The sequence below is a fragment of the Cynoglossus semilaevis genome, chromosome 14 (assembly GCF_000523025.1).
Source record: "Cynoglossus semilaevis isolate Cse_v1.0 chromosome 14, Cse_v1.0, whole genome shotgun sequence".
Classification (NCBI taxonomy): Eukaryota; Metazoa; Chordata; class Actinopteri; order Pleuronectiformes; family Cynoglossidae; genus Cynoglossus; species Cynoglossus semilaevis.
In genome coordinates this window covers 27,487,854-27,500,871 of record NC_024320.1, presented here as the reverse complement: position 1 = coordinate 27,500,871, position 13,018 = coordinate 27,487,854, and positions in this window count along the sequence as shown.

Below are 13,018 nucleotides of genomic sequence, written 5' to 3'. Positions count from 1 at the left end.
ACAGACCACAGGCAGACAGGGCCTGAGGCTGAGCTTTGGGATGGGACTGTGGAGGAGGCTGTTAGTCTGCAGCTCGTCACAGACCGACCTGTGTGCACTAACTGCCATTTAATCAAATTATCACAAACAACTGCGAAGGCGAGAATGACTAATGGAGAGTCATAAACAATTTTAGCCGAACAGATGGGCTGAGCTGCTTTTGATGGAATGTTACTTTGAGGACAAACAGTTTCACCACTGTTTTAACTCAGGCTTTGTTTGAGAAGATCATCGGGTTTATCTCCGAATGTCATCATACGGCTGTAGTATGGACCAGCGTTAACACGAAGGTTTGCAGTCACTGCATTCAAACATCTCCCCAGGTAAAGAGTCTGGGTGTCACCCTTGACAACACACTTTCCTTCCAAGCCCACATAAACAACATTACCCGGTCTGCCCACTTTCACCTCAGGAACATCAATCGCCTCCGCCCCTCCCTCACACCCCACACCACTGCCATTCTTGTCCACAGCCTTGTCACCTCCCGTCTGGACTATTGCAACTCACTCCTCTTTGGTCTCCCCCACAAATCCCTCCATAAACTTCAACTGGTCCAAAATTCAGCTGCCCGCATCATAACTCGAACCCCCTCTATCCATCATATCACCCCTGTCCTCCAACAGCTACACTGGCTCCCCATTCACTTCCGCATCCAATACAAAGTCCTCCTGTTGACATTCAAAGCCATACATAACCTTGCCCCCCCTTACCTGTCTGACCTCCTTGTTTTTCCCACTCACTCCCGCTCCCTCAGATCCTCCTCCACCATCCTCCTGTCTGTCCCCCCCGCCCGCCTCACCACCATGGGGAGCAGAGCTTTCAGTCGCTCTGCTCCCCGCCTCTGGAACTCCCTTCCACCTTCACTCAGGAACATTGACTCACTCTCCCACTTTAAATCACAACTAAAAACACATCTATTCAAAACTGCATATTCCCTCTGATTGAAGTAACGCACCCGCCCCATCACCCCCCGACTTGTACTGTTTTAACTGTTTCAACAAACCACCTATAGCACCCCCGACTTTTAATTAATTGACTTATTTATTGTATTTTAAATTGTTTTTAACTGTTTTACATTGTCTCATAATGTTTTAATGTTTTTTACTGTCTTTTCTTGTATTGTGTACGGTGACCTTGAGTGTCCAGAAAGGCGCCTATAAATAAAATTTATTATTATTATCTTTAACCTCAGATATGTTGTATTAGTGTAGTTTTTCTGACCGTCTCACCTTTATCTCCCCCACTCTGGTCCACAGGATGTGGCTAGTCTGGTTTTTGTTGTTGTGTCATTTTGGCCAAACTTTGTCCCACAAATGTGAGTTAAAAAAAAAAAAAAAAGATTTCTGCATCGACATGTGCTTTTGAGCAAGAGTATGACTAGAGTTTGACTCAAGTATTCAATATTGGGACATAAAAAACACCTACTCCCAGCGAAAAACACTCCCTTTACTTCATACTATTACAGTTCCACATCTGGTTTTAATGCAGAGGACAGTTGTAGTTGTGTGTACTGTGTTCCTTTTTTTCTAACACAGGTGTTCTCAACTCTTCTCTGTCATGCCCCGTCTCAGGGACATGCACTTTCTTTCACTCCCACACCAAAATGAAATATTATGAAGAACCTGATAATATGTATTTATATGTATTTATCTGTCCAACATTTATCTGTGCCTCTCATGCCTCTCACGCCCAACCCCTCCTGTTCCCTCTAGCACCGCACCCCGCGAGAGATCAAAACCAACGCCTTTCGGCTGGAAGACGTTCAACTTCACCTAGCGTCCTGCGGCTGCAAAGACCCGAAGAAAATCCTGAAAAAACTCTTTACACCCTTCGTCAAGGACACTTGTTTTATGAAGTGTCCTGATATTTACAAAACACATATATTGCATGTTCAATCATCTCACGTGGGCGTTGTCCCCACAGTGACAGTTATGGGAAACCACCAATACTTTCAACAAAAAAAAGGTCATTGAGGTGAAACAACCATTTCCCGAGATTATCAGCTCAGGGATCAGCCCTCGGTCGACAGTATAAGAATAAGGGTTTGGAGCAGGTTCACCTTTTCTCCTCCTGTAGTTGGTGTTTGCTGTAATCACTTCGAACCTTTAGACAGGAACGGCCTTTACTCAACTGGACTGAATGGTCGGAAGGTCACAAAATCTGCAGTCTTCGCTTTCTGTAAAAGTAAGTCTGGAGTAGAGAACAAGGATTTCCTTTTTGAACGTGTGTTATTTCTTAACATTTGATCCAGCCAGGGTTAAAGAATTGAATGACTTGGACCCAGGACAGGATTTTCCATCTAACGCTGCACTTTTCTCACTGGTTTCCTCTGATAATTGTGTAACATTGATGCATCTTTGTTTTGTTTTCAATTCGATGTCAACCAAATGTACAAATATTTATGCATACATACATATCATGTGTCCCATAAACAAAGTCATTGAGTTCAAGAATTATGTGGTGCTGACCTGCTAGCTAAAACTAAAAGGCAGTAGTGCCTTAGTGGTTAAGGAAGCGGACTTGGGTCCAGGAAGGTTTCAGGTTTAAGTCCAGGTGTTCGGAGCATGGCACCGCCCCCACACACTGCTCCCCTGGTCCTTAAAGCTGCCCCCTGTTCACTATGGTGATGGGTTAAAAGCAGAGGTCACATTTGGTTGTGTGCAGTGGTGAGCTGTGTCACAATGACAAATAGTTCACTTTTACTTCACTTTGACAGGAGATCGGCAGATGTCTTCTGTCCAATAAGAGTTGAGAAAAGTCTTGAGAAAGTCTTGAGTCTTGAGAAAAGTCTGTATCTGTGAAAACCAAGATAAGCTCTGACCAAAACAGTGCAGGCATTGGCTTTGACTGAAGCTCCGTGATACCAGCCATTTCAAACAGACAGAGCCAGGAAAAGATGTGAATTTCTTGGTTCAAAAATCTTTAGCGGCCTACAGGGGAGTTCTGTCCCAACAGCCAACTGCTGGATTACACGCCCCGCAGTCGTGTTGTTATTGTTATTGTTATTGTTTGGTTCTTTCTAATGATGTTTCTCGTTACTTTCATGTGATTTTGGATCATGTGAAATTTGTCTTTTTGTAGTTTTGTCTTGTCTTGATCTGTGGGATTCTGAGCGGCATCTGTCTCTTTGTTTTTTTGTGTGTGTGGTTTCCTGCCTTCATTACACAACAAGGTTAGTGACACTGACTCACTCCCTCAGACTACACTGAACCCCATCCATCAACTAATAGGACAAACTAGGGCTGCAGTGTTTAAGACTCTGACTTATTTGGTCTTCTGCTTCAGAAACTGGGGAGACTTTTGACGTTTTGCAGGACACATTTTTGCTGTGTAAAAACCTTGAGCTGCAGGAGTCCCTGTTTATCTCTGTCTGATTCATTTGATTCTTCACTAGGGGTTCAGAAGTTGGATATTGACTGCAGCAGTCAGACCCTTTAATCTGCAGAATGAGCCTGGGATGGGGCTGAAAATCAATGGAGGAGAAAGAGAGAGAGAGAGAGAGAGAGAGAGACCAATGAAAACCGGTACATGAACTCCATGGTACTGATGTCACACCCAGCTTCCTTTCCTTTTCTTTCTTAGTGACGTTGGCATTTACAACACACTTCTTACATCAAATTCATATAATAAACAAAGCGTTAAACAAAGTTCAACGTTTGCACACAGTATGTACAAACCAGAGCGTCCTCCTCCTCCACTCCTCCTCAGCCCAACCCTCCAACAACAGCCAACAGAGAGAGCTGGCCTTGAGGAAAGTCAAAAGGTTAACTAAGGTACAATACAGATGAATAAAAGTTTCTTTCTTACATATCCATGTGTGACATTTCCATCAGAGATCATCTTCCCTGTAAAGTCTCTTAGATGTTTGTCACAGCAGGTCACAACTGTTTTGGGTTTTTTTTAAATTATTTTTGGATGAAGTTCCTCAAAAAGTTATTTTAGTTTTATGAAAAAGGAAACATTTCTTTTGCAAATATTAAATAAATTGAACAGTTTTCCTTTGAAATTTGGTTCACAGATGGATAGATAGATGGATATTTGAATGAAACACCGGTCTAAGAACTTTTTTTAAAAATAATGCATGAAATTGCTTCAGTTACCATGAGTCTAATAACCAGCCTTAATTGTTCTCCTCACTCCAACCATACAACATTTGCCGGTCGTCAAATATCTTTTTTGGATTCTGACTGTTTTACCGCCGACTTGGCAGCAGCCAATGGCTGCATATTGAATACTTTACTTACTTTACTTAGTCACTTTGTAAAGCACCTGAAGGTCACATGCCTTTTTTCTCTCTCCATGAGCCTACATCCTCCCTGCGTTTGAGTGTTTTGTCTAGAAGCTTCTTGTGCTTTGACAATGAAGAAGTACAGCTTCTGTACGAGACACGTACAGATGGACACGCAGACAAAATATAGGCGGCTCTAACGTTACAGAGCAACTTGATTGAAGAATACAAACCAAGAGCTCTTTTCATCTGCTGCCTTTTTTCATAAATATTCTCGAGGACATTTGTCCATTGTCTCACAGTGTCCCCCGTAGTTACATTGTGTGGGCCACAGCAGCCCAAAAAGCCATAGAAACAGCTTCATCTCAACATCAAGCTCATGCTAAACATAACAGGAAAATACGATCACTCTGAGTTGTTATTGTGTGAGGAAACAATGGCTGATGTAAAGGGGAAACACGTCACGTGGCCACTTGAAAATGACACTGTAATTGGTCGATTGCAGTTTTTTTTTTTTTGCTTGATTTAATGCGTATAGACGACACACACTTCACAGAATGTGTGATCAACTGCTCAACAGTACAAGTAAGATGTTGAATATTTGGACCGGTCTCACAGGAGTCCTGACTGGGCGCGGCCTTTAGAATAGGTTCGTACACACTGGGATAAAACACTCCTGAATGCTGATAACTTGTTTCCGCATAATAAAAAAATAGTTTTGGAATACTACAGCAGCATGATGTGTTTACGACGGCAGAACATGTAAAAACTGAAGTTGATGATTCACTCGCAGAACATATGAACTGTAAGAATAAACAGCCACCTGGTTGTAAAACAGTCTTGTTATGATTCACGGATTTGACAGAAAATGCTCAGACAACAGAGATAATGTGTTTACACCAATCCCTCTGGGCGAGATGATAACGTGGAAAAAAAATAACATCATGTACTACTGAGGAATACGTTAAAGGAAAAGTACACAGAAGTTTCCCCCAGTATTTGTCCTTAGTAATTATATCCGACCTATAAAAGTGTGTGACCACCTGTTAATGTTCAACACAAACTAAACAGCTGACTTAAGAAGACAAAACCATAAAATAGCCACTAGAGGGAGAGGCGGGATCAGCTCACTGGAAAACTTCAGCAAGGAGGAAAGATGTGAGTAGAACTCAAAGACATTTTTTTTTATGCTGCTGGACGCAATTCTAAGAAGATTTGAGGTCATGATTTAGTCACGAGGTTTCATTCAAATTCACCAGAGGGGCCACGCCCTGCAGTTTTGGAACCAGGACAAGGGGCACCCTGTACAGTTCTATCTATCTATAAATACAATTCTATCTATCTATTTATCTATTTATCTATCTATCTATCTGTCTATCTATCTATCTATCTTAATCTTAATCTTAATCTTAATCTTAATCTTAATCTTAATCTTAATCTTAATCTTAATCTTAATCTTAATCTTAATCTTTTAATCTTAATCTTAATCTTAATCTTAATCTTAATCTTAATCTTAATCTTAATCTTAATCACAGCAGTCCAAATGCATATGTAGGATTGCTGAACAGGAAAAACCATATATGTGGTCAGTGTTAAACATAATTGTAGATTATTTTTAAAAATAAAATCCATTAGTATTCAGTAAACTGTATGTAAACTATTATGTAAAGTCACAGAGTTCTCTGGAACTTTACTTCATCAGGAAGCAGCAGAACCTGTGGAGGCGTCTCCTGACCTTCACTTCCCACCATCACTGACCTCCTGGGCACCTCAGTATTACGTGTTAATCTTAGTGTAGTGGAGTCACCACCGCACCAAGTAGTGTAGTGATCGTCAAAGGTTTCACAGAATCTGTTTACTGCTAAAGGATCAAAATGTTAAGTTATTTTGCAGATGTTGTTGCCAAAAAAAATTAAATTAAAGTTGCAGTAATTGTAAAAGGCAGAAATGGTGTTGATTTGATCACCTTCTCTGGATTCACATAACTTGAATGAAATATGTTCCCATAAAAACCTAGCAGTAAGTTTTGTCAGATCAAATATACTTGCTAACTTTTAGCTAAAGAAAATAGCTTAAATTCAATTGTCAATTCTAGAGCAAAATTGGAGTTCTCTATTCATTACTTTTGTAAAATACTAAGTTGCTGCTGTACTGTAGTTCCTAGATAAACATTTTCTTCAGCTACTTTAGCTTCTTTTTGTTCATTTTTACTTTCCCATCATCTGTAGCAGCCTCCATGTTGTACTGGAACTGGTGGTGTCCATCTCATTGCCTGTTCATAAATCTCAAACAAATAAAATGATTGATGTTTGTGTTTGAATTTCCTTATGTCTATTGTTTTATTGTTTCTTCTCAAGCTATTGTCTTGGCCCTGGTCTCTCTTGAAACACGGGTTATTGATCTCAGTGGTGTTAACCCTGCATATAAATTAGTTCAATACAATGGAAAAAAATAAAATCAGTTTGTCTCTGTCAAACACCTGAGCAATTATTTTAAAACCTTAGAAAGAGCACGGCATACATACAAAAATCAGAAAAACAAAAACAAAAGTCGTGCCTTGTCTCTACTGCAGAAGTTTACCTGATATACGGCACCATCACTTTTACAAACACCTTAAAAAATACTGCTTTAATTGGTTCAAGAACACGTTGCCCAGAGGCATTTGTGGTATCTGACCACGCTTCCTGAGAAATATGGGAGAAGCAGAGATACGAAGGCGAGAATAACAAACAGTGCTTTAATCTGTCCCCCGTGTGGCACTAGATTGGACGGACAACGGCAGGAAATGATTGGATCGCGGCATCAAATGTCAGATGTTGAAATCTAAATACGATCTGCCCCTGCTGTCAGTAATAACTCTCTCAGGTCTAACACTGCGCTGACCTATTACAAAATCAATATGGCAAGCTTTAAAGACCAGCGCCACGCTGCTGCACCTTAATTAGTCTTAATTAATTAACATGAATTCTCTTGGACTCATTTAAGAGCAGGTGAAGATGTTGGTGCATCTAACTGGGAAATTATTGGAACCCCCCCCCCCCCCCCCCCCCAAAAAAAAAAACTCCCCGGGCATGGTATGAATGAAACTCTCACTCCCCTCCTCCCCCTCTGTCGGGGACACTTCCTTCCCCCTCGTCACAGACACAGTCTCTAACAGTGTTTTGGCTCTGCGATGTTGTTTGTAGTATTACAGTCAAAATACCACAAATAATGCTCTTGGCTGTCTGGGCACAGATGTCTTCCCACAAAATAAGACATTTATCTCTCCTTTGTTTTTATTTCTCACATTTGGTTTGTTTTGAGTAAAGGGCAGTGGTTGAAGTGTGATTTGAAAAACAAACAAACAAAAAAAATCCAGCATCAATAGACAATCGATTTGTTTTGATATGAAATGCTTCTGTTGGGATTTTCTTGTTATTATTATTGACTTTAGTTTGTTTAAAGGTGGTTTTGGTTGAATGGTGGAAAACAAAAACTGTGGCTACTGTAACTGTTGATGTTTGGACCAGGTTAAATGTCTTTTGGAGCTATATTTAAATAGAAAATGTAGCTATCGAAGCTGTCGAAAGCTTTTAGCAATTTTAGCCGTTCCAGGCTATTCCTTAGCTGCTCTTATAAAATATATCTTTCACTTTCTTCTGAACAAACTTAACTTTTATGTTTGCTTTAATTTCAGCAATTTATGCCACAATTTTGGCAAACATTAAGTCAAGTCATTTTTCTACTGCAGGGAAACCTTTGTTTTTGCTTTTTAGCTAACGGCTAACAATTGTTTTGACTTAAATTTTATCAAAGCTGAGCTTTTTGTGGCTATGTCTGGGCTATATGTTTTTAATTACTTTTTGATGATTTTTATATTATTGTTATAATTCTTAACCTTTTTTGCCACAACTTCAGATAATGTTTGTCTTTTTTCCCACTGTGCTAACCTTTTTTTTTTTTTACTTTTTTTTGCTGTTATTGTAGCCAGCTTTGAGGCAGCATTTGAGTCACTTTTTTCTGAAGCGTTGGTTATTGTTTCATCATATATTATATTTATATGAACGTTGATTTTATATAGAGTTATGGAGTTTATATGGGGATGTGTTTGTTATATTGTTCTTATTTTAGTACCTTGTTTGTTGTTAATGCAATAGATCGCCTTCCTGTCTGTTTCTATTAGAAAGCTTAGCCGGATATTATTATTTAGATCTTTAAAAGATATTAAAAGCCCTGATCATGAAAAATTACACTTCAATATTACACAGATCCCGACCGATGTCCTAACGGGGTTACGTGGCGTGATCACCTCTTCTGAACTTTGTCAAACTTCTTCAGGATGTCTTATTATCTTTTGAAGCGGACACATGTTTATCACACTTCCTTGTTTTTTTCCACACAGTGTGAGGATACCGGATAGAAAACACTTGAGGGAACCAAAAGATAAAAAAACAAAGGCGTTGGTGTTTTACTGTCTCTGATGCCTACCACAGTGACAAGTTGAGGTTATGAAAAAACAAAAATGACGATATTGCTTATATTTATTGGTTGAATGACGGTAACACAACCTGGATGATCAGATAACTTTTGTCTTAACATCTGGCACAAACATTACACGCTGTCTATATTTACAGTTTTACGTCTACACCCTCTTCTTTGTTAACATTATGTAACCAATTGTTTTTTGTTTGCCTAATGTGTCACATTCATCATCTATTGTTTTTATAATATTACTAAAAAAAGCAGTCGCGGCCATGCCAAAATGAAATGGCTTTCTATATTTAGCGTCTGATTTGAGTTGACACCAACCTCCCAAACTTTACATTTGTCGTTTCTTCGCTCAGTGACAATAAACTCACAGATTTATATTGGCACAAATTAGAAGAACAATTAAATACTAGGCAGTATTAGAGGGGTACTCCGTGTTGCCTGTGGCAATAGACTTTTTGGAACACAATCTATACTCACTGCCAAGGCCGGAGTGAGAGTTAGAAAACTGTGTGAAGTTTGGACCTTTTCTTTTTCTGGCAAAGATGGTTGAAAACAAATATGTCAGTGCACCGCTTTGGAGTTAATAACATCTGACATTTTATATTTTATCTCGTCTAGACAATGTTTTTCTGATGACAAACTGAGGGAACAAGTTGCTTATTCACAGTCTGTAAAAAAGAAAATTACCGTATATCTTCCCTGAGGAGACGCTGTCAAGGAGCCGTTGCATTTGTTTGTCAAGTGTGTTTCGCTGACGCTGAGAACGTTTCCATTTTGATAGCGCGAGGTCTTCAATCCGTATGTGAAACTGTTATTTTCTCTGAAAACAATGTCAAAGATTAACTCATTTACGGGCCACATAGTTTCCCTGTCATTCCGGCAGAGGGTGCAATTGACACAGTTTGAAGGACGGATCGTGACAGTATGTCTATTCAGGCTGTTGGATATCCGGGTCATTTGATCCGAAACAGTTACGAATAAGGCAAGTGGACTGACTTAGTTTCTTGAAGACGTTTCACATTAGAACTGACTGCTGGGAAAATGTTCTGGTCTGTAGACTCAGAGTTGATTGGTTTTCAATAGTATTTAAAACTTCTCTGTATTGTTAATATGAAGTCTGTATAACATCCACTAACATTGTGTACACGTTCCTCCATTTTCGCCGTTGTGTGGAATTTTTATCAGGATCATTTTAATTCCATCCATTAAATTCATTGAGACACGTGTGTTTTGTGAATTTGGGCGATACAGTAACCATAAAACTGACTTGACTTGGCGGAACACCTGAAAATAGGGCCAAATCCAAGGTGGTGACCATGGCCCCGGGTGTCATAGCCATTCGATTTATCAATGTTTATGTACCGTTGGCAGGACATCACCTGGGTCCAGGTGTCACAGCCATTCGATTTATCAATGTTTATGTACTTTGATTCCATTCTAGTTATTTAATTTTTTTTTTCTATTCTATTCTGATCATTCAGAAACTACGGAAAATCTACAGATCACAATCACTACAATTGAGTGATACGAATAATATTAATAATAATATTAAAAATAATAATAATAATAATAATAATATTTCGGCAGTGAATAGCTGTGTCACAGCGATTTTGTGTTGGAATTATTAATGTTGAAATTATATAAGATTTTATCAGATACATCAAAACCAGTAGTAAGGCATAAGTAAGGCATTTCTATTCTATTCTATTCTTACATCATGCCTAGAGAGCTGTGACTACTTGCAGCTGGGAAACATCACCAATCTGTTCATTTCATCACAGTAAAGTGATGTCAGTGCCTTGTCTTTCCTACCTTCAAAAGACAATTAAATGAGATGGTACTTTTGATTAGAGCAGAGCACACACTACCCCACAGTACAGTGTGTAGGTGTAAAACACCCTTCATGCTGAAGGTATTAAGAGGCCATCTGCTATCAAAGGCACGTGCCCTTTCACCAGGGGGAGCACTTTCAATAATAGACTTGCACTGAAATACGACTGACTGTCACATCACTGAGACACTTCACAGCCGGCCCTGAAGAGCGCCTCATACCTGAGGTTATTCTGAAGCTCCGGAGCAGCAGGAGATGAAGAATACAGGCCCTCACATCATCTTCTGGAGCCACACAACCATCTGTGTGTGTGTGACTGCACCCAACAGATCCAAAACACAGGATTACAATAACTTTATTTGCAGATCCCAGTGGTTCTCAAACTGCGGTTTGCGTACCAGTGGTACACGGGCGCTCTCTAGTTGTACGTGGGGAAAATTCATATTTTTACATTTACATTTTCCATTGAATAAGTCTGAAACATACCATGCACAATTAATACAACATTTAAGCATAAACATCTTTTTAAACATTTCCAAACATCTCTCCTGCGGTGGAAGCTGACAGTGAAGGCCTCTGCTGCTGTATTCTAATGTTGGTCATCATGGTGGTACTCAGAGAGATCAGGGTTTTCTCAGGTGGTACAGAGGATAAAAAGTCTAAGAACCACTGACATATCCAATAGAGGGCAGCGCAGCTCTGCGGCTTTGTTCCTCACCCTGCTCCCCTAAGGCTTCAGTCAGTTGGCTTTTTAGGTCGGTTGACCATGCAACATATTTGGTCGAATCCAGTAAGTCTAGGTGATGCCAATAAACGATAATATTATTTTGATACTATTTTGAGAGCAAATTAACCACTACTGTAATGATGATATATTATAATAATGCAAGTGAACCATTTCAAATGCGTAAATTGCGATATTTATAATTCTCAAATTTCCAATAGAACCCGAATGCCCCTCATTACAGACAATAATAACAATATACACACATATATATATATGATTATGTCCAGCTGTTCTTTTTCACCGACTACCTATTATCCCACAAAGACGTTGCATTACATTGACTAGCTGCTGTAAAGTAAGAAACAGTACTTGTAAATATTCGGGTTATTTACTCAGTATAATAGCTGAGCTGTTATGTGTGAGTGTGTGTGTAAACTCAGTCACAATGACAGGTTATTTTTAAAATCCTGGCAGTTCTGAATTGGCTGTGCTTTTCCCCCGATTAGTGTTGACAGAGTCGTATGTAATTGGACTGTAAAAGCATTCTTTAATAACATGGTTTATGTCAGAGTGGAACAGAAGAAATGAAACCTTCTAGTGACAAATTATTTCTTATAACACAAAGACATGTACATGGAGAGACAAACAGTTGGATGGAGGGACAAAGAGCCAGCTTTTTACCATTTGTATGTCCCAAGCGAGTGCAAACACACCGAAACACACACACAAAAAACTTTGCAACAGAAAAAAAATAAAATCAAATTAACAAAACTAAATTCAGAGTTCCTGTTCTGGTTTTGTGCAAATATTTTTTTAAGACAAAGCTTAAGGAAAGGGCTTCATGTTGTTTTGTTTTTCTAGTCAAGTGATTATGGCATCGCCTCCTACAGCAAATGCTGGCTATGGATGGATAAATGGGTGGATGAAATGACAGAATAAGTTGGATGGGAAATGGAATCCCTATTCAGCTCCAAAGGCCCGAGGCAGACAATGTAGGTGACACAGAGTATAAAAATAGAGAAAGATGTCAACACAGCAGAAGGTTGGATTCTGTGTCTCAGAGCCACCACAAAACTTTTTATTTTGGATTGGAATTAAGAAACTCAAATATTATCAACCAAATTCCTCCAGTCTTTGTTTATTCATGTCACAGAAAAAGGAAAAAAAACCCATGTGTACTGTCAGTGTAACTAACGTTCAAACAGTGTTTGTTTGTTTTGCGAGGACATTTATTTTTCATCAAAGTCATTCATTTACATTAAACCGAATCCAATTAAGATGAAATATTTTCTTCAATTATTCAGTTGTTTTAGATAGATAGATGGATGGATGGATGGATGGATGGATAGATGGATGGATGGATGGATGGATGGATAGATACTTTATTGATGCCAAAGGGGAATTAAGGAAGTAATTGCTTAAGTAATAATAGGACATTTTGAGACATTTAATAAAACTCATGTTTTGATGTGGCAACATTTAATGTGACACTCTGATCATTGTCTACTTACTGTACAAACACCTCGTACCCTGCCCTTTATTTTCCTGAAACATGTCGAGTTTAAAGTACAACCTTTGCTACAGTATATCTGGGATAATAGAAATGTAAAACGTTTTTCTTTTCTTTTTATTTATGAAAGGCCACGGCAAGCCATTCCTGCAGTTGAAGGCCCCTATCGCCCCCCCCCCCCCCCCCCCCCCCCCCCCCCCCCCCCACACAGCA